Below are 23,590 nucleotides of genomic sequence, written 5' to 3'. Positions count from 1 at the left end.
CACAATTGCACATCTTTTAAACACCTCCAGGGATGGCAATTCCACCACTTCCCTGGGCAGCCTGTTCCGATGCTTGATAGCTCTTTTGGTGATGAAATTTCTCCTAATCCTAATATCGAATCTAAACCTCCTCTGGCACAACTTGAGGCTGTTTCCTCTCATCCTGTCACCTGTTACTTGGGAAAAGAGACTGACCCCCACCTCACTACAACCTCCTTTCAGGTAGTTGTAGAGAGCCATAAGGTCTCCCCTCCGCCTCCTTTTCTCCAGGCTAAACAACCCCAGCTCCCCCAGCCGCTCCTCATAAGACTTGTGCTCCAGACCCCTCACCAGCCTTACTGCCCTTTTCTGGACTCACTCCAGAATCTCACTGTCTTTCTTGTAGCGAGGGGCCCAAAACTGAATGAAATGGAAATCCACCCTGCAAACAAAGTACAGGTGTCTGTCCTCTCTCTGAACAAAGACGTGATTTCTGGGTGTGCTTTGAACAGCTCTGCGTGTGGGGCTTTGCCTGGTGTCAAGTTGTGCAAGAGGCAGAATGAAATGAAGGACAAGTCACTGGAAGGTGGGATGATTCAGCACTTCTGAAGAAAACCTAGCAGTAAATTAATTGTGTTTTGTAGGGTCTGAAGGAGTAGATTTGTCCGGATAGTGGGGGAGATGTGAAGTTGTATGGATTGTTTTCCTGTCTGGGAGGAAGTTCCCTTTCTGCTTAAGAAAATAGCTATTTGTGTGCAACAAGGATGAATGGTGACATAAATTGTGGCATGACTCTTTATTCTACTGAGTTCTGCATATGATATTCCTAACGGTGTCTGTTAAAGTCTAAGCTATGCATTCCTATTCTCTAAGCTATGCATTCCTATTCATGAAATACAAAAATTTCTACTTATTGACATGCAAGTCCCCATTGGACTGTGGTTTCCTCAGCAAATATTACATGTAGATATGAAGCTATTTCTTAGAGACGCTATCAAACAGGAAACTATGTCCAGTTATTGACTGCCAATTACATTTCTCAAAGAGGAATTGTGTTGATGGAGGAGCTTTAAAAAGTAGTTTTCCATATAGATGGCCATGTTTTTATATGTAGTAACATACAAATGTCTCTCTTTTTTCATCACAAGATCTTTCATAAGTTGTTTGAAGTGTTGTTGCCACTTACCAAAACTGCCAAGATTATCATATATTACTTGATATGCTGTATTCTCACCCCACTCAGCATGTAGCTGAATAAGTTTGAATTAATCTTTATCTTCATTGAACTTTATATCAAATGGTAGGTAAAATGTTCTGCCTTCGCTAAGGTAAAGCTTCATCTTTCTTGGGTGGTTTTTTTCCCAAAGGCATTTTAATTCAAATTCACTATGAGGTAGTTCACCGTTCTGCCTCTTCCTCCCCTCTCCAGAAACAGCATAAAAGAAGTGGGGGCACAGGTAAACCTGGAGGAGGGTATACTTTCTACTCTGAAAGCAAGAGTAACAATTTTTTTTGGATGAAATGGCTCTACTAGAACAAGATTGAAACAAGCTAATGTTCTTTACTCATTCTTTCAGATGATCAAAGGAAAATGCTGACCGTGTTACTTGGTGACTTTCAGAAATGAAGAGCCTACCTTCAGGTTTCTTTCTGCTTCTCAGAGTCCTTGCTGAGACCCATTGTCTCTATGGCTTCTATTAAGAAATTCGTGCAGCTTGAGTAATCTTTCGATTAAATTCAAGCTGAGACTGAAGTAGATTTAATCTCTGCAGATGAGTGATTTCAGCTGCAAGGTCTATTGTTCTTGAACTTAGGATAAACGTACTGGATAATTAACAATACCTTACAAAAACCAATCAACCAACCAAAAAAAACCCAACCAAATAGGAGAACTTTTCTACGTATATCAAAAGCAAAACTATCTTCTCTGTTCATCTCCTCCGCCTTGTTTCCAGAAACTGCAACTTTTTATTTTTATACTTGAAAGAGATTTAAGATGAAATCAGACTTATCTGTTGGATGAAGCTTTAGGTTCAATATTGATAGGTTTTAGTCCTCAAGTAAATGAATTTCCTCAGAGATCGTTGCTTTCTTTTAGATATAATTTACTGTCTTATCAGAGAAAGAACTGTAAAATGTTCCAGAAGACTTCAAAAGATTTTAAAAAATCATAAATTTGAATATCATCAGCTGCCTGAGACTTAAGAAAGTTCAATAAATTTATCAGGAAATTTACTGTGGTAACTCTTGCATTTTTAATGCCTCTTTGTAAGAAAATAGGCTGAGCAAAAATCTTACTGTCTTCAACTATCTAATGGGAGGATTGAGGGAACAGTCAGCTCTTCTGAGGAACTGCATATCAAATGGACAAGGGGCAACTGTCATAAACTGCAACTAGGGATCAATATTAGGAAAAAATCTTGACAGCAAACACTGGAACAGATTGCTCAGAGCAGCTGTAGAATGTTTGTCCCAGAGACATTAAAAACTTAACTGGATGAAGAATCAGAATGCCCTGATCTAACTTCAAAGTTGGCCCTGCTTTGAGCAGGTAGAAAAATTACTTCTCTCTGTCACTTCCAGCCTAAACTGTTTTGATTCACAGCTGACAGTTGTATAATAGAATTATTCCCAGAATTAATTTAATAAGAAAAAGTACGTTCTGCTCTAAAGTTTCTGAATACAGAATGTATAATATAGGTGCACCGTATTAATGACAACACTGCATCTGTTTGAGTTGATGCATGGACTTCAAGTGGTTCCCTTCAACAATGTTGTTAGCTTTAAAACATTAATAAGATACCAACAGCTGTGTGTGTCAGAGTATATGGCTTCACTTAGAAGTCAGTATCTATAAAGCATGGGCATGAGTAATGAGCGATTCTAAAAAAAAGTATACAAAAAAACCCACCCAATCAAAACCAAACCTACTGGGAAGTCACTCCTGTTTGATTTCAACCATGTGAAGCTGGAATGCATTACGTACAGTATTCAGAAACAGTATTACTGAAGTAGGAATTTGAAGTGTCACTGTATGAATACGTACAGCAGCTATGACTGTTATAGCAGCAATGAGGAATATTAATTGGTTAAAATTAGTTTGGATTTATGGATAGCAATATATTTATGAAAATCACTACATCTCAAAGGAAAAAAGACTCAGAAGTGTTTCTCCAGATTCACTGGCTTTCAGTCAATAAGAACATGCCTTTTAAACAGATTGTTTGCCTAACTGAAGTGGCAAAAACTCCATTAAGGATATTCTTAATTAAAAAAGCTGTGACATGCTCCTCTTTCAAATTTGACCGAATTCATTCACTTGAATTATTTTCTGAAGGCATAAGCATATTGGAAAATAAATTCTAGAAGTCAGACCTTTTGTTCCGTTCTCAGTGAGTTTGTTTCTCAGCATAATTTGCAACTTTTAAACTTCGCTTCTGAACAATTTAAATATTTATAAGGTTTAGTTCCACTTGAAAAAACTTCCTATACAAGTTGTGTGCTGAATCTGGCACAGATGGAGTTAATTTTCTTCATAGCATCCAGTATGGTCCTGTGTTTCGGACTTCTTACTAAAACTGTGCTGGTAACACACCAATATTTTAACTATTGCTGAAAAGTGTTTATACAGTGTCAAAGCTTCTCTCTGTTTCTCATACCACCCTGCCAGCAAGTACGCTAAGGGTGTACGAGAAGTTGGGAGGGGTCAGAGCCGGGACATCTGATCTGAACTGACCAAAGGGATATTCCACACAATATGATGTCATGCTCAGTGGTAAAAGCTCAGGGAGAGGAGGAAGCAGAGACTTCTGAGGTTACAGCGTTTGTCTTCCAAAGTAACTGTTACGAATGATGAAGCTCTGCTTCCCTGGAACTGGCTAAACATCTGCCTGTCGATGTGAAGTAGTGATTCCTGATTCCTTATCTTGCTTTGTTTGCATGCGCTGCTTTGCTTCACTTATTAAACTGTCTTTAACTAAATCCACAATTGGTCTCACTTTTACCCTTCCAATTCTCTCTCCCATCCAATTGGAAGAAGTGAGTGAGTGGTAGTGTGGGGGTTAACCCAGAACAAGTTGACACTGTGTTGTGATTTGCAGTAGGAGAAAATGAACTTGATTTCAAGACTTCACATAAGAAGTGAAGTCAGGAGCAAACCACAGTCAGGAGCAAACCACAAAGCAGTTATGTCATGTTTGGTATTAGGTGTGATATATTTTACTATTGCACTTTTGGATAGTTTTTAGTGTATTAATAGTTTGGAGCACATCTCATGGATTTCAGTCAGCTGCTTAGCTTTGTGTTTATGTAGGAGGCATACATGCTTGCTGTTTTAAAAGTTTGTGGTTTTAAGCATTTTCATTTTGTTGTGCCTTTTGGGGTTTTCTGCATGTTGTTTTGGTTTGGTTTGGTTTTGTCAGCATTATCTGCATATCTGTGTATATTTGATTTACCAATATCTTTGTACTGTAACCTGCTAGGTACCGTTTGGAGTTCAAGTTGCACTTTTGCAAATCACTGCTTCCTACATGAATTCTCAGAATCAGTAAATTTTTCAGATTATTTGTAGATCTTGCACTTTGGTGTTATTGCTTATGCTTACATTTTACAAGAAATGTGTACAGAATCCTTTAAAATAAAGGTTTGGGGATGTTTGAGAAGGTGCAATTCCACCCACCTTCTTTTTTGGCATCCTGATTATACTTAATTCTGTGGAAGGAGTGAAAGGAATTGAGAAAAGCATAGTACCATATGCCTTTTTAGAGCATACTTGGGTGACAGTCATGAACAGAAGGAGAATAAGAACAAGACCTGAATTCTACAAAATGACATCATCATAGTAGAATTGTCCAAGAAGAAGTAGACACTGAAATATGAAGCATGTTTGTGATTTAGGACAGGAAGGATGTAAAATTCAGTCTATGAATTTTAAAACGTGTTGCAAGCCATTTTAAGGTTGCTTGCCTGAAATGAGTAGGAAAGTAATATTTGAAGGCATTGTGACTTAAACGCTGGAAGACAGCTTTTGAAAGATATGTTTGCGAACCATAAATGAGATTAGTGCTTTATGTCAAGGCGCATAAAATAAAGTTTAATCTGTGTTCGTTTCTCTTGATTATTCTTTTTGCATATTGTTACGTTATTAAAAGGTATTACACTTTTCCTTTGTGACTAAATATTTACATTGCCACTTGGTGGCCTCATTTGATCAAGTAATAGATGATAAAAATATAAGTTAAGATCATTTTTCTTTGCAGGTGTGCAATTCAAACCTTGATATATAATCTTCCCATACATTCAGGAACAATATATCCCGTTTTGCAATTGAGTTTGTGTATGCTGTGTTGATTGCTGTGGGCCTCAATTGCTGATGTTGAGATGGTCAGACTGGAGATCTCTTCAGTAAGGATAGAAATGAAATGGATGACTTTTCTCCCCATTCTTCCGTGCTCATCCTTGATGTTTTAATGTTCCTTGCCATTTCCCAATCAAAACAAGCAGAGAATCTCATCTGCTACCAACATAGTTTAACTTTTTTTTAGGACTAGAACTTGTTTTGATTTTACCAGGCTTCTTTCTTGCTTATTCTCCATATTTTATTACTTGCAGATGGTTTTCTGTATCCCTTTTGTGAAACTATATCCCATGTCTATTTCCCTTTGTGGTTCCATATTATTAGTATAATTAGCTGTGTTACAAAACACTTGTGTGTTATTGCTGGGTTTGCTGTTTTAGTGTGTTTATGTCTGGGTTCAAGGCAAGCAAATATTGATTATATCGTGCTTAGCATACTTCTACTTGTAAAAGTGTTTTGCCTTGGTATGCTTCCTGTCAATGGTGGAATGCAAACTCAGTTCCCTATGCCTTGATTCTGAACCCACAGTCTCAAGCTCTGCTGGCTCAAGGCTAGCTACTGCCTCAGAGCAAGAAGCTGGAGTGCCACCCTGCTCCAGTCTTGTCTCATGGTTTTCTTGCAAAATCCATGTAGGTCTTTTGCAGTCGTATAGCTCCAGATAGCTCCAGGATCTTCTGTCACACACTAGAAGACATACTGCAAGCTGTAACAAAGACCACTAGTTAATACACGGGTTATTGATGGTTAAAATAACACATAATTCTTGTACAGTACTTGACTGTCCTCTAAGAATATCATGGTAGAATCAGAGTTTCTGCATCCATTCCTGATCTTAGTGGCTGTTTATTTTCTAAAGTGATATGTCCTTTCGCTGGTGCCTATTCATTATTTTTTTAGCTACTTGCTCTATTTGCTGTCATTCCTTAACGTTTTTTTAATAAAGATTCCAAATTAGCCCTAGGTTGGTGATGTTCTGGGTACTGTAATTCTGGTGATGTGGGTGAACATTGCAAATAATTACCCTAAATTAGATAGATGAGAAAAGTTGCACACTTATTTCTCTACACAGAGCACAATTTTCTGGCAATTCCTACTGAAATAGATGCAGAGAAACAATAACATGTTTCCATGTCTGGTGTTGTAGATCCTAAAATCATTAACTGCTAATTAGCTCCACATGCAAGTAGTTACTGCTATTCTAGGAGAAATATTCTGTTTACATTGTGGGGCTTCTTCAGACTCCATTGCAGTAGGACAGGCCCCAGTGTCTATAACCTCATTTCTTAAAGTGCCTTTCCAAACCTGTTAATGCACCATCAGCAATGCTACTTAGCTTCTGTGCAGTGACTAATAGGCCTCTTCAGGAAATAGCAATGCAGGTTGTGCATGTGCCATTTTACAGTCATCTCCATGCCTCCTAGGTAATATCTTGGCCGTTATTTCTCCTAAAATCACAGTTCTGCCCCATTTCAATGGTTGGAACTTAGGCCATCCTAACAATGACTGATCACAGAATCTGCTATGCTATTAGTAGTTTAACAATGTTAATACCACTTTCCAGTTCCAGTACTTTTCTTTCTATAAAACTGATATTTTTGCTACTTCTATCCACATTTTGATTCCCATATGAAATTGTTAAATCTTAGGTAAATAACATTCAAAGGTGTATTTTATATATATTTACTTCATGGGTTTTGAATGTTACATATAATCTGCCCCAATTCTGATAATTTACTAGTCAAAGTTTCTACATCAGTGGCGTCCAAAATTCCAGTTGCAACTTCTGCTCCCTCTAAAATGGTATCCCCAAACTATCTTGGTATGTTGTACTCAATCATATAGAAACCATTTCTGGGTCAATGCTACAAATGTCTCTTTAGTAAAAGCAGTATATCTGTTCTGTCTTGGAAAAGCCAAAGTAAATACTTTGTTCACAGTAATATGCACTCTATTAATTTGCTGCCACTGAGCAGTATCTTATATTCCCAAAATTATGAATTATCTCTGAACTGGAATCTTTGGTTTAAAAAGCAGCAACAACAAAACTCTGTGAACTAAACATGTTTGACCTTTTATTTGTTTGTTTCAGTTTCTACTTCGCTTCTGGCTTTCATACTTGGTTTAACCACTTCTGGTGTTTTCCGCTCCTATCTCAGTTGGTGTGGTTATTCAGGTTCCATCACAATTGTAGGTTATTTCGATTTTTAGCCAAGTAAGTAGAAATAAAATATTGGCGTTAAATTCGTATGCTGCTTCAAGGCCCCATGATACATTCCCTTATAAATCAGAGACATTTGTTAAAATCATAAGATTATTTTTGACATCCTGGAACATAGATGTCAAAAATACACTTTACACTTGTCTCCCATAATTTTAAAGTAGTTGAGACATGTATCCAATGTTCTCATGATCTTTGGTACAAAAGAGCTTTCCATTGCCACTACAGGTAGGGTCTATTATCAACAAAAAGCAGGGAGTTTGCTAGTCCCTTTTAACATAAACAAATATTCACAATTTTGAACCTAACATAATTATTAATATACAATTATTAATAAAAATAAAAACATGTGAACTTCACACAGACAAAGCCTAACAATTCATGCTGCTTCTTTTTATAGCCTTCCCACTAGTGATGATTCTGGTGAGACTTCCCATATGCCTTACTGTTAAATTTTAATAGCAACATTAATAACATAACATCCTTGCTTTTTGCTAACTTATTTACCTTCCCATAATCAAAAATGAAACTGGAACTACTTGAGCATTTTTCCATTCTAGAGTTTTCCTTGATATGTGTAAGGTCATGCTTTGTTTATAATTGGAGCTAGTCCATCCCATTTACAGTTTAGACTGTATATTTGCATGGAAAATATGGAACGTTACTTTCCATCCTCTTTGCCATTCTGCAGAGTAGTGGTTTGTTTTCGTTTGTTTATCCTTACATTGAGCATTCCTTCCCAGTTGAATTGCTAAAACAACATTAATCTCTTTCCAGTGTTTAGATAGATTCTGTATCCATTCTTCAGTTAAAACATTAGTCAGAAAAAAGTCAGTCTTTTTTCTCCCAGGCATAGCTCTAAATCATGTGAACTTGTGAGAAGCTGTTGTGGCTCATAGGTCATTAAAATGATAAGATGATGCGATATCCCAAACTTCTTTGTAATTTTTCACTGTTTTGCCTAGTGTTATTTTTATAGCCCCATTGAACTAGTTCAGTTGACCTAGAACTAAGTGTGAGTTCCCAGCAATGTGGAACCTTTCTTTCCTTCCCAGGGCTCCACATAATTCCTTGATGATTTGCTCTGAAAATATGTTCCTTGCTCCAAATCCTTGACCTGCTACACTGCTTGGATGCACACAAGTCTATGGGACCGGATGGGTTACATCCAAGAGTGCTGAAAGAGTTGGCAGACATGCTCGCCAAGCCACTTTGTGTTATTTACCTGAAGTCATGGCTAACTGGGGAGGTTCCAATGGACTGGAAGGTAGCAAATGTAGCACCCATCTACAAGAAAGGCAGAAAGGAGGATCTGGGAAACTATAGACCTGTCAGTCTGACCTCAGTACCAGGGAAGGTCATGGAGCAGATCATCTTGAGTGCCATTACAGGTCATATAATGGACTACCAGGGGATCAGGCCTAGTCAGCATGGGTTTATGAAAGGCAGGTCCTGCCTGATGAACCTGATCCCCTTCTATGACAAGATGACCCAATTACCGGACGAGGGAAAGGCTGTGGGTATTATCTACCTAGACTTTCGAAAAGCATTTGACACTGTTGCCCACAGAATTCTCATGGAAAAACTGGCTGCTCATGGCCTGGATGAGCATACGATCTGCTGGATCAAGCACTGGCTGGCTGGATGGTCCCAAAGAGTGGTGGTCAACGGAGTTAAATCCAGCTGGCGGCCGGTCACAAGTGGTGTTCCTCAGGGCTCAGTGTTGTGTTGGGACCATTTCTGTTTAACATCTTTATTGATGATCTTGATAAGGACATAGAGTGTATCATCAGCAAGTTTGCAGCTGACACCAAGTTAAGCGGGAGTGTTGATGTGCATGAGGATAGGGACGCTCTACAGAGAGACTTGGATAGATTGGATCGATGGGCCAACGCTAATGGAATGAGCTTCAACAAGGCCAAGTGCCAGGTCGTCCTGCACTTGGGCCACAACAACCCCATGCATCGCTACAGGCTTGGGGAAGTGTGGCTGGAGAGCTGCCTGGCAGAAAAGGACCTGGGGGTTCTAATTGACAAGCGGCTGAACATGAGCCAGCAGTGTGCCCAGGTGGCCAAGAAAGCCAATGGCATCCTGGCTTGTATTAGAAATAGTGTGACCAGCAGAAGGAGGGAGGGGATTGTCCCCCTGTACTCAGCACTGGTGAGGCCACACCTTGAGTATTGTGTCCAGTTCTGGGCACCTCAATACGAGAGAGATATCGAGGTGCTGGAGCAAGTGCAGAGGAGGGCAACGAAGCTGGTGAAGGGCCTGGAGAATAAATCTGATGAGGAGAGATTGAAGGAGCTGGGACTGTTTAGTTTGAGGAAGAGAAGGCTGAGGGGAGACCTCATCACTCTCTACAGATACTTGAAAGGACATTGTAGAGAGGTTGGTGCTGGTCTCTTCTCACAGGTAATTAGCGATAGAACAAGAGGGAATGGGTTCAAGCTGCAGCAGGGTAGGTGTAGGCTGGACATTAGGGAAAAATTCTTCACAGAAAGAGTGGTCAGACACTGGAATGGGCTGCCCAGGGAGGTAGTGGAGTCACCATCCCTGGATGTGTTTGAGACTCATTTAGATGTGGTGTTAGGGGATATGGTGTAGGGGAGACCTTTGTAGAGTGGGGTTGATGGTTGGACTCGATGATCCCAAGGGTCTTTTCCAACCTAAATGATTCTGTTCTATTCTATTCTATTCTATTCTATTCTATTCTATTCTATTCTATTCTATTCTATTATATTCTATAAATCAATTTATTGGTTTAAATCCCATCTGGAAAACACAACATTAAATGCCTTCACTGTGGTAGACTTGGCTGTAGCTTTCTTTACTGTAATTACCTCAACCCATTTTGTCAGTGGGTCTAGTATTAGCAAACAATCCCACTTTGTATGGTAGGCGGGATTAAGGTGAAAGTACAGGTCACCTAGTGTAGTCTGTTTGTATCCTAGCCTGTGGTTTGTGAACTCTCTAATGTTTTGTTATTTCTCTCTTAGTGGGGATATTCACCACAGCATAAGTTAAGCAATTGTGTACCCATCTGTCTTCACATTTGGCCAACCAGCTATCTTCTAATACTCCCTTTTGCATTCAAGCAACCCCTACATGGTCTTGTTTGTGCAGCTATTGAAACAACTCTACTTGAAGGGTATATAGTACTCTCCATCTGCAAGTGTTTGTTATCTGGCCACATTACATTCTTTATGCTTCATCTGTCTACTATCTTCTATAGCAATCACCCCTCAATTTTCTCATTTCCATGTTGTAAAGTGGCTAGGTCTTTAATACCTTCTTTGTATGATTTTCTTTGTTTTGTTTTCAAAATGGGTGCTTCTTCAAATAAGTCTACTGAGACCACCGCAACCTTGGCAAGGGCATCTGCTTGACTATTCCGATACTGCTACTTCTGTATTTTTCCTTTTTGTATGCTTTTACATGACCTGCATATTTTTTCCCTCTCTGCTTTTTTTAAACTATGTTCAGGATTTCCTTTCTGTGATTGATAGGCTACCAGATTTCCATTCTGTGTTTTTAGGTCATCTTTATTCTGTGTTGGTTGCCAAATAGTTAAAAGCCGGATACATCCGGTCTGAAACTATGTACAAAGCCAGATCATTTCCTACAGGTTCCTCTTTTAACATTGTTAGCAGATCTTGTAGCTCTGCTGCTTGTGCAGAGTGAAAGCAGGCAGCTCTTTAATTTTCACAGGGGTTACAGCATATCTAATAGAGGACTTTCCATCCTTTTGGTGAAAAGTGGACCCATCTGTGAACCACACTGAAAATCCTGTGGCACAAAGTCAGCAACGGAGCTTTCATCTGGTAAGAGACACATAAACAGGTAAAGGGCACTTACGTTCTGTTCCAGTGGTTAAAAGCCATATAGGGCTGGTGATAAAATCTTGTCATCTTCTACAGAAAGCTCTTAGTTTATAAAAGCCAATGTCTGTCCAGCTAACCTAGGGTTTGATACGTATCCAGTTTGTACTTTTCGACTGATTAGGTACTTCAGTGGAGTACGTGTGGTATGTACTACTGCAAAACAGCCTCTAGTGATGTATTCCCAAAGCTCGTTGCCTATGTCAATGCTAAACCTGGTTTTTAATATGGAATAGAGTTCTTTCCCAATGATCTTAAGACTCTCAAAGCAAAGGCTGTAACTTGCATCTTGTTTCTGTGTTCTTGAAATAGCACAGTCCCAAGGTCTAGATTGGTTGTGGCCAGCTGAACATGAAACAGCTTACAAGAATCTAATCTAATGGCCAGGGTTTGAACTAGTGCAGTTTTGCTTCTTTCTGGGCTTTTTGTTCTTGTTTGTGAGATTTCTTCACTAATTTGATTAGAGGCTTACTGATTTCTGCAAAAAAGGATATTCTTAGAAAAAATATAAGCAATTCCAAAAGCAAATCTAATACAATTATTACTGTGAGGTCACAGGCTCTCATTGTCAGTTCTACCCTTTGATGATCCCAGCATCCCTCTCCCTTCCTGACCTCAAACTATTTCTGAATATTTAGCTTCAGATTGTACCAACTGAGTTTCATCATGATTAGCTTTAGAGCCTGTGTTTTGAGTAATGCTGATTATTTCTTGGGTATATTCCTGGACTTTCAGTTCCATTTTTCCATGTACCAACACATCATCCACATATGATATGACATAACCCATTTCATGTAATTTCATCCACATTTGATACATTTGATCTAAAAGTCTTGAGGTACATGGATAAAACTATTACTTTCCCTCACAGGTAAATGCTGTTTTTACCATCTTTGCTCTCCTAGGGGAATTTCAAAGAAAGCATTACCTAAGTCAATAACAAAAGATCAGTGAGATATTCTTAGTGCTAAAAGAATTTCAGGCATCCTTCCACCACAAACAACCTGAGACGTGGCTACCTTATTTAAGTGTAAAAAATCCACTTTTAGGCATCTTTCTTTGCTTTTAACCCTGGACAAAATGGGATGTTAAAATTATAGGTCTCTGTAGTAGGATCTTGCTTTCCAGTAAACTTGTTGATGGTGGGTTGACGTCCATCCTCTGCTTCTTGCGGGTGTTGATACTGTTTTTTTGGGAAGGAAGATCTGGACCTTCAATTAATACACAACTTCTATTTTTTCACATTGTAACTTACAGACACACAAAATTTGAGGAAATTCTGTTACCCAAATATCCACTGTTTTGCTTCCTCCGGATTCTTAGTAACAAAGCATCAATGACTTGCAGGAATCACTCCACCCTCACCTCCTACTGGTTAGCCCCAATTCCACAAACATCCGTAGCAAAATCTGCAGCTAATCCATTTTGTTTCAGCAAGGCTGTGCCAATAATTCCCTGGTGTTTATAAGAGGGATCCTCCCATTTCTACATTTAGAAGGAACTCCTGAACTTGGCAGCTATTAAACTGCAGGCAGAGATCTTAGTACAGGCGCTTGAACATCCTTTCATACATATAATACAAGTTTTATAATTTTTCCACTTTCTTGACTTCCAACTGTAGCAAATACTCATTGAAGAGTATTTATTGACACTGTGTTATCAATTAACATCATAGCACTCGTGGTAGTTAATGTTCTTTCCCTGACTACCCAGCAGTAATACTGTTACTGGCCATTTGCATTGGTTATATTGTAATTTTGCCACTAGATCAGGGGCAGGTAGACAGCAGAGTGTCCCTAGTCTTAGTTATTGAGAGGGAGGGATGATGCCTGAGGACTTCACTGAGAGGCACCTGGTAGGTTCTCTAGTTTTCGTTCCTCCTCATCATCTTTTTTCATTAACTTAACAAAAGAAGCCAGTAGGGAACGTATGGATTCTATTCTATTTTCTCATGTCTTTGCCTCTTTTTCTCAAATTTTACCATGTTGCTTTCCTGCAGTCCCATTGGTGTTCCCTAAAGGGAGTTTTTATCATGTTCTCCAAGGATCTTTTGCAGTTACTGTTACCACCTCTTTTTACACAATGAGATAAACCCACACTAGGGACTGTTTTCCTTTTTCTGTTCCTTTTGATCTTTATTTTTAAATGAAGACTGTGGGTCCTTTATGACCATATTTCTGAAAATTACAATATGTACAGACCTTCTCTCAGATCCACAGGACTGAAATTTCCCTGTGTTCCTTCTTACCATCATAACCTTGACCATTGGTTGAAGTTGAATTTGTAGCTCCTCACATTGTATTTCTGCTTGATTCATAGGTTCCAAAAATTACTCTTGCTAACTTAACCTTTGTACCACTGCTACTTTAAAGGCACTCTGGTCTATTAACTCAAGCAGATACTTCTTTGGATGTCAATCCCAACAATTTTTCCAAGATGCATATGATCTCACATTTTTCTCATAGAGTTCTTCTAGGTGGAGTAACCTGCTAGACAAATCTCCTTTCAGTGCTCAGATAACTGTTCTGAGACATCTATCTACTAAATTTCTAAGAGGACATTCTTTCTGCAATGTAGCTGATAGTCATACTCCACTCTAAAGCTGTGTTTAAGAGCTGTGCAGTCTTTACTGGTTGAGGAAAGCTAATCCTCAGTGCCTGCAAGCCCCATTTTACAAATTTCTGAATTCAGTGGCCTCAGGGTTTAAGGAATTATTCTTGCTTGCTCTGCAGTCAGGTCAGTTCCTTTTCTTATAATTTCCCAAGTTTTAGGAGCAACACAACAAAGCAGGAGTAGCCAGAGCTGTGAGTTCTGTTTTTACCACTGTTTTGGTTGTAACTGTGTAACTGGATCATAGAAGCCTATTTTGCTCTCACATTAACGTGATTTTCAGGATAATTGAGGACTGAGTTTCTCATATATCCCTGTTTTATTCTGGATAGAGAAATGTTAACAAATTCATTGTGTATAGTTGACAGTTGTGTCCTGGGTGACTACTATTGAAGTAAAAGGGCTCTATGAGTGTGCAGAAATCCATCTACAGAATAGTTTTCAGGATCAGCCTTCAAGTTAGTAAACAGTTCACTGCAAAAATTGTAAGGTAGACCTATCAACAAGAAAATGAGGACCTACTCTTAAACACCATTAGACTAGTATTGTATACCCAGATCAAGAGAGAGACAAAATTCTGACTTTGTATCATCATCTAGATCAAAGTTGATGCATAACAGAGGGTTTTGATAACATTTGCCATTATTTCTATTCATATTTTACTGGTATTGAAGATATATATATACACACATATATATATACCTATTTCTTTTTTCTGTTGTTCATCCCTTTCTTTTTCCAGATATATCCATATAAATACACATGAAAAAGAAAGGTGATTTTTATAGGTGAACAATGTCATTATTGTTTTCCTCTATCTCATATCATGGTTTAACACTAATATAAAACTCATCTGATATGGCATGACAATCAAATCCTTATCTGTATCCATGTGATCTGTTGGGAGGGGATCAGTTTACTCAGTTTACTATTAACAGAATAAGCCACTACTATGCCAAGATGAATAACCTAGGCAGATATGTTAGGCAGATATGTTAGGCAGATATGTATAAAAAACTGGCTGGATGGCCGTGCCCAGAGAGTGGTGGTAAATGGAGTTAAATCCAGTTGGTGTCCAGTCACAAGTGGTGTCCCCCAGGGTTCGGTGCTGGGGCCGGTTCTCTTTAATATCTTTATCAATGATCTGGATGAAGGGATCGAATGCACCCTCAGTAAGTTCGCAGATGACACTAAACTGGGCGGGCGTGTTGATCTGCTTGAGGGTAGGTTGGCTCTGCAGAGGGATCTGGACAGGCTGGACCGATGGGCTGAGACCAATGGTATGAGGTTCAACAAGGCCAAATGCCGGGTCCTGCACTTGGGTCACAACAACCCCATGCAGCGCTACAGGATTGGGGCAGAGTGGCTTGAAAGCAGCTCAACAGAAAAGGACTTGGGAGCGTTGGTTGACAGCCGGCTGAATATGAGCCAGCAGTGTGCCCAGGTGGCCAAGAAGGCCAACAGCATCCTAGCCTGTATCAGGAATAGTGTGGTGAGCCGGACTAGGGAAGTGATCATCCCCCTGTACTCGGCACTGGTGAGGCCCCACCTCGAGTACTGCGTTCAGTTTTGGGCCCCTCGCTACAAGAGGGACATTGAGGTGTTGGAGCGTGTCCAGAGAAGGGCTACAAAGCTGGTGAGGGGTCTGGAGGACAAACCTTATGAAGAACGACTGACGGAGCTGGGGTTGTTTAGCCTGGAGAAGAGGAGGCTGAGGGGAGACCTCATCACCCTCTACAACTACCTGAAAGGAGGTTGTAGAGAGATGGGGGCTGACCTCTTCTCCCTGGTGACAAGTGATAGGACGAGAGGAAACGGGTTCAAGTTACGTCAGGGGAGGTTTAGATTAGATATTAGGAGACATTTTTTCACTGAAAGGGTTATTAAACATTGGAATAGGCTGCCCAGGGAGGTGGTGGATTCACCATCCCTGGAGGTGTTTAAAAAAAGGGTAGATGGGGCACTTAGGGACATGGTTTAGAAGTGGCTCTTGTCAGGGTAGGCTAAAGGTTGGACTCGATGATCTTAAAGGTCCCTTCCAACCTCAGCAATTCTATGATTCTATGATTCTATGATTCTATGTTCTCTTCCCTCATGGGCGCTATACTGTGGAATCAGTTTTGGGTTTAGAACTTGGCCTTGTTCTGGTAACACCTGCTTGTAACTGCCGACTCAATGGACCTCTTCATGAACTGATTGCCAGCCATAAGTGATCACTGGAGAAATCATCTGTCTTCTTTAGGATGTAGGATAACCCAGCAATGTATCTGTCCCTGGTCATCATGGAAAATGCTATAATGTCTTCTGCAAATGGCCCATGACATGGAATCACTACCAGGTCATTTCCTCTAGTAGTTAGATAAAAAGCTTTTCTTGCATGCCACCAACTCCCAAGATACTCACCAGAGGTAGTTTAAAACAGATGCATTTTCTAAATTCAGGTCTGCATCGTAGTATTGACTACAGAAGGAACCACAGAGGTTGCTTTCATTGAGGAATCCCTGTAGTATTTAGTAAGCATACCTTGCCCACAGGGGCAGCCTGTGGATCCTTAGGATCTCTAGTTTCTACTGGAACAACATTCCTAGTGTGCCAGGTGCAGACACTGAATACAAGGGATAGAAGCCTTTTCTTACAGTAGTGGGTATCTCAGTTTGACTAAGTCCTCAAATGAGCTTATGGGAGTTGCGTCCTTGAACGTTGTTCCATGCTGACAAATTCACGTGCTGTCAGTGAACATGGACTGCTCTGAATACTTTGTTCAGTCAGGATGAGCTCTTAATCATTTATTATTTGTTGCTGACTGTAAGATGAAATCAAGGAACTACATTTAGTGTTGTGACCTTCACACAAGTTCATGTGTTGTGTGCAAGCAGAATGTAAACTGGGCAGAGGTAGTGACTCAGGGTTGAGTCAGAAAGGTGGAAATTCAGAGTGCAAAGGGTGAGGAAATTGGAATATAAGCAGAGATCACTGTGTTTCTTCAATTAGCTCTGATGGTGCTGGAACACTTGTGGTTCAGGGGTCCCTTTGAACATCAACTTTTTGTGGAGCCACCCCCTAGTCCTTCTGGCTCTGACTTACAGCTTTTAACTCCATTCTGTCTGGGAAGTAGACAAGAAATCATGTTGCGATTTCACAGTCCACACAGGGAAGGGGAGAAAGCATTGGGGAAGACCCCTGAGGCTTGGTGATTAGTTAAATACTTTGTATTGGTTCTTTCTGCTGTTTATTGGGCAGGAAGGGCTTTGTTTACTAACATTACTCTATGAGTTTGGCTGTTCTTAGCACTGCTTAAATTTCATTGATCATGTTGCTGTTTAATATGGTATGTCACTTTTATACGAAGTTTATGCTTAGAAATGAGTAAGAAATAATCAAGAAAAAAAAGGGCATTTGGATTTGCAAGGCAGAAGTCTAATAAGTTCAAGTTTCAGTGGGAAATGTATGGGAAAAGGTTGTTTTGCCCTTGATACAAATAATATGTGGAAGTACAGCAATTAACCTTGTTTGAATCAGAATACATTTTAATGATCTTATGATATGCTAGCCTGTCAGAACTGGAGTGAGTTTCGACTGAAAAGAAAGAGAAAAATGGTATTTTGAATACGTGAAAAATTATTTTTAGTCTAGAATACTGGTATAAGTTTAAGTAAAATAATAATATTATTTCAGTATACATATTAATGAAATTTTATCAAACACTATAATACAGTACCCTATAGTGGCTGCTTAATAAATATATGAGGTAGTTGCTGTGAAGATAAAACAGTTAAGAAATGTATTTTAGGAGTTTTTATATAACTGGCACTCATTTAGATTTTTACGTAGCAGAGTTGTGAATGAGAGAGAATGTTTCACTGACTTGGGAAGACAACTTTTCTATCCTTTAAAGAGCCTGAAACGTATAGGATAAAGCAGATCAGCTATCAAAAGTTGACGACTAAAGGCTATGCAGCTGTCCCCCTTTGAGTGATGTTTGGCCAATGATGAGGCAACTTGAGTTGTGCTCACTAGTGACTTGAGAGCCTGTGGCTTGTAGAAGACTCAATCTGTTTGGTAGTGTGAGAATAGATTTATGATAATTCCTGGAGACTAGAAACCAGAATAAGTTACGCGTCTTGGGCATTTCTGTGTCTCTGTAAAGAAAACTTTTTTCTGTATCAAATATAAGCCACACTTTTTTTTTTTCCCCTAAAAGAAATCAAACAAATTATTCTAACAGAGGGAAAATCTTGATATTGTAACTGGAATCTTCCTGGTGGATCTACCTGGATTGTTGTCAGTGATGCGTTGGCATTGTGGCATGTAAAGCAGACAGAGCTGTGGCACGTGGCAGTATGTTTGTGGAAGCAGAAGTGGTTGGTAAGAGGAAACATTATGTCTAGTGTCTATCGATATGGCTATTTAAAAGGTTTGGAGCCTCTGAACAAGTGTATCTGCACTGAATCAAATTGCCTGTGGAACCACATTTACCTTACAGTACACAAACATTTGTTTTACAGTAAACCTCAAAAAGAAACAAAGCAATGTGATGCTGGTCAAAGACTAACATGCAGAAGAACACGGTCATAGTGCCATAACCAATCTCTTATGAGATGAACTGAATGAAGTCATTATTTTTAGTCATTTCACTACAGTGACAAAATCCAATACACAAGATTAAGTAAAAAAATAACTATACTTCCATCCTGCTACAGCACAAAGAAGTCAAATTAGTTAAAGAAATTAAAAATATTTGCCCATTTTTGAAATAAACCCCAGTTTCGGGCTACTTTCCTCAAAAAAAACCCCAAAACAACAAAAAACCCCGTTGAAACAGTTTGAGCCCAGAGGACAGCAATGTCAAAGATCAGTAGCACAAACTCTGTCCAGAGGGGTTATAGGAAGTGGGGTTTTTTTGTTTAGAGAGGACAGACAACACTTGTGAAAGCAGTATTAAAATTTCAAAAGTACTGCAAAGGGGAATGGAAGAAGTCGTTCTTCATATTTGCTCTGTATAGGAAAGGGGTAACAGGTCTAACTTGTATCAAGGGCAATTCAGGTTAGACATCAGAAAAACTTCCTAACAGTTCAGATAATCTGAAAATCTCCATTTTTGATTTTGGAAACTACCCATGGAGTAACAGAACTCAAACATCTGTCAAGAACAGACAGATGGAATAGCCTATCTGATCTGGAGGAAGGAAAATGGATGGGATGATCTTCTGAGGTCTCTTCCACTCCTCATTTTTGTGATTTGTAAGGGATATGATGAACTGTAACTGTAGAATAGAGAAATAAATAAAACTTTGAAATTTAGTATTAGTAGGCAGAAGCTGAATAACATGTTTTTATTCTCAGAATTTCCTGGATAATCTAGACATTTCACAAATTGTATGGAACGGAATGCAAGTATTTATAAAATACATTTTTGAATAGTACTGTAGAAGGGAAAAAGTCTATATGAATAGCTTTGCTTTCTATGTAGGATATAATAGTAATACTTTTCTATATTTAATATGTAGTTACTTGAGTTTGTAAATTCTTTCCCTTCCTCCTCAGGAGTTCAGCTGCCTCTGATCTAAGGCACAACTGCATAACTCTCTCTGAGACTTGTGAGGAAATTGCTAAATTCTGAGCAAGAATTCCAAAAAAGTTGATAGAGTGGAGTTAAGAGAGTTAAAATTGGAAGGAAAGAGAGTTAAAATTGCAGACAGAGGTAAGGGCTTTGAGATGGAGCTAGGCAGCAATTCAAGGGTTCAAGAGGAAAAACTTCATCATGAAAAGGAATAAAATCCTAAGGAAAAAGCAGGGATTTGGAAGACAGCAATTCAGTCACACCGAGGATCCATTCCAGGGACATTACAAACCAGCCCTATCCCACCTCACTGAGAACTTCCTGGCCAGCAAAGACTTATTCTGTTTCTTATTTAGGGCACTGAGCGTACTCAAGCTCAGTTTAGTATTTCATTAATTCAAGTTATCTTTTTTCTGTAGTAACTAATCAGTAACTGCTGAATACTTTTAAGTTGTGTATATTCAGCCTACAAAGGCTCTTTGTGCATGGCAAAAGCTGTCCAATCAAAGTGAGGGAAGGATTAAAATTCATTTAAGTTCCTTGGTTACTTGTACTGTTGCAATGTTACAAGGTGTATCACTGGCTAAAAAAATTATCAGGGAAAAAAAATTGGATGTGTCTGGAATAATACATGCTTTATTCAACTTCAATAGAGAAAAATGTTTTCCACCTGCACAAAAAATTACTTGATTGTTTTTCCATCATTTTTCATATAGCATATTAAATGCAGTAAACTGTGAAGTAAAGTCCTGACCACTTTTAAATCCCTAATGTTCTATACTATATTTATTTGAATTAATATATCTTATTTTTCCAGATTCAAAAGGCATCTGTTTTTCTAGATATGCTGAGGGTGAAAACATCTGCTCATGCTCTAGAAAGATGGAACTTTTTAATCCTGCTTTAAATAGTTCAAGAAATCTTACTAAATCTAAGACAACTGTAAATACCACTCTGATTAAATACATTTTTCTGTTATAACTGTAGTAAGAATCCCATTTAAAATGCAACTATACTACAAGCAGTGATTATGAAAAATATTATCTCCCCACACATCATCAAGTCACTTCAGTGATAAATAAACACCAAGAAGGCCGTTTTCCATATAGAAGAAATATCTCCCAAAGTGAGCTGTAGGTTTGTCTGAATTTTCTGTTGTTGGTTAATTATAATCCAAAAAAAAATTGGAATCTTTCAGAAATGAGACTAAGTTTGTGAAGCTGAAAACTGACACTAATAGGAAGATAGTGACATTTCTTTAGTTTGTAGCGGTCCTCCTTACTAGAATAAATAAATTAACTCCAAATCAAATCACCAGACAATAAAAGTGGACCTTTGTAATATCATTAAAACATTCTTTTCAGAGTAGACTTTCTTTTTAAACACAAACAGAAGCTTGATGCTTGTAATAACTTGGCCTCGTGCTTAGTTCAGCTCAAATAAGTTGTCTAGCAATTCCTATAGATAGTATCTTGAGGCTGAGCATACAGCACAGTTCAAGGAACACAAAACTGTCATTTTCTGACTGTATGATAATTCTTTTCATATAGGACAATTCTTGTTGATAGAATGGTGGCCAAGTTGGCAAATTTCCTGCACAAAGTAGTATTCTTTTCCAGCACTGATTAACAGGAAAGAGGCTGCTAAAATGGAGCAGGAGTTCCCAGACTACCGCAAATCAGACCTTGTTCACAGTTGTTCTAACTTATGTTAGGGCTTAATGTAATTGAGGAATCACTACAGGGTTCCTGGGACCCTCTCCACCATTTTGCCTACCTGGAGTTTACTGGAAGATTCAACTGTCCATCTTCAAACTAAATAAAAGAAAAAAACAGTTTGTGTCCTTTTCTCTGGTTATAATATATAAAGTCTTTGAAGCATTTGCGTCAGTTTCTTGTCTTATTTGCTATTTTCATTGATAAGCTTAAAAAAAAAGGTTGTTTTTTATTGATATTGTTAAAAAATTTTTGAAGGTATCATGCCATCATTTCACAATGTTTTGAGTCTGATGTCAAAGTTAGATTAAACTTTCTGTGTAGCTGTTTATCCTCAAACCAGGACAGATATCATGTGTCAATTGGTCATCCGCTTTGCTGGCCTGTATCAGATAAAAAAAAATAATACATGGAACCAGCGTGTGATTTAGGGGTGAGATTGTCTCAACATGAGTTGGTTAAATCAGTATCTTACCCCCAGCTTTAACCAATCTTTATTTGATGTCATCATTTCTTTTTAATTCTGCAGGCTGAAGCCCTGAGGCATGAAGTTTCATCTAGACATTGTCTGTATCAAATGGACGTTGACTTAATGCAAAGTAAAGATATTCTGAACATCTTGAAAGTGGAGTGTCCTCTATGCTCAAAAGTCCAATAAGAAATAAAACCTTTCTTTTCCTCCTTCTACTTGTCACAAAATTTCCCACAGCAGATGGATTTATACAGAGATGACCAGTCTATGACCTTTGAGTTATTTAAGGCTCATAAACTATTCAAAATTCTCTCCCAAACCAGTTTGTTATCTTATGATCAGAAGCAGGAGGGATCTGCTGATACGGGAGCGGCTGGACAATTCAAATCCCTTGTTGTACAAGCAAGTAAAAAATGGCTGATAAGGTTCATAGGTTCATAGAATCATGGAATCATAGAATCATGTACCTGAATTGTCCAAAAATCTGCTGCACATCCACCTCAGCCCTATCCCACAGTGGATCTGGGGGACTCTATGAACACAATGATAAATAGCTACCTCTATTGAGTTGTATGTTTTAAGAGATTTTAGCCAGTTGAAAATTCTGGAAAGTGGCTCATAGGATCAGGAGAGTTGACCTTGTCTAAATTAAAGCCTATACATGAGGAAAACATCTAGTTTCACTTAAAAAATTGCAATTGCTCACAAGTTCATTGCACCTGTTGGCTATCTGCTTCTATGGTCCATTTCCCTTCATGGAAATTGTTTAATTCAAGACAGAAAATACCTCCTGGATATCATTACTTCTATGAGGACGTTTGTTGTCAGATATCTTTTCTATGTGAAAATATAAATATTCATAAGGCTTACTCGGCCCTCTCTTTATTAAGGTAGTAGCCAGTTGCCTTTTACCTGACATTGTTTCACAGCTACTGGATTATATTCACACATCTTTTTTTACAATTTTGAGCGTAAGAACTCCCTGCATTTTTGAAGGATGACCATTAGGTCCCTTGAAATATTCTGGAGAGACAGTAATGCTGTAGACTAAGGCACAATTAATTCCTTTCTCCTACTTGATGCATGGTCTGAATCCTCTGTCTCGGGCGCTCTGCTGCAATGAGAGATTGTACTGTAACAATCTATGACAAATCTTAAATTGTTCTCTAAGACATTGCTCTTAAAGACCATTCACTCATCAGTATAGCTCTGTTCTTCATAGAAGTGTTTAAGTTGTATTTTGCATGATTATAAAATAATTTTTGGACTGCAGTTAAGTTAGGTAACACAGATCATTCTGTATTGTAACTCACTGTTAATTATCCCAGACTGCTTCCATGCATTTATTTCTCTAAATTTACCCTCTCCTATATGTGCAAATATCTTAATATTTTATGAACTAACTGATCATAACTCAGCTTCTGGAATGGCAGAAAAAGGCATTTGAAAAATAGGGCGCTCATCTTTTGTGGTGAAGTTTCAACTAGTTATGCTTCTAAAGCTGGGGAGAAGCTGTTGATATAACCAAATAACTGATCTGAGGGAAGACAGAAAGTATTTTTTAAACCCTGAGTTTATGACTTTTGTAGGTTACTAAGTAGATGTAAAATTCTGTACTGTCTCAATTTTCCCACTTTTTTAATATCAGTTTAGTTGGTTCAGCTGTAGTATGATAAGACCGGCTATAAAACAGCCTCATTTTCTTTGCACTACTCTATGCAGGCAATAGAAACTCTAGTATAAATTGATATTCTGATTTATTTCTATTTCACTTTATTATCATGATTGTGCTGCAATAGCAT

The 23,590-nt window shown here is 38.6% G+C and overlaps 1 protein-coding gene across 7 annotated transcripts in view; it reads left to right on the top strand.

The window, feature by feature from the left end:
* The first annotated feature begins 3,784 nt into the window (after nt 1–3,784).
* The window catches only part of ABCB1 (ATP binding cassette subfamily B member 1), a 63,211-nt gene continuing 43,405 nt past the window's right edge, over nt 3,785–23,590 (top strand). For 4 of the 7 annotated variants that reach the window (XM_063324773.1, XM_063324771.1, XM_063324770.1 and 1 more), the window contains exon 1: nt 11,208–11,374. The gene's annotated coding sequence lies outside the window, so the exon portion shown is untranslated. Of the gene's footprint in view, nt 3,883–11,207; nt 11,394–23,590 lie in introns of those variants that run through there. The other 3 variants (XM_063324772.1, XM_063324768.1, XM_063324769.1) reach the window with 2 other exon arrangements.

The sequence above is a fragment of the Chroicocephalus ridibundus genome, chromosome 2 (assembly GCF_963924245.1).
Source record: "Chroicocephalus ridibundus chromosome 2, bChrRid1.1, whole genome shotgun sequence".
NCBI classification, from domain to species: domain Eukaryota; kingdom Metazoa; phylum Chordata; class Aves; order Charadriiformes; family Laridae; genus Chroicocephalus; species Chroicocephalus ridibundus.
Note: the sequence above shows the minus strand (reverse complement) of the source record. Positions and strands in the feature narration are given on the sequence as shown.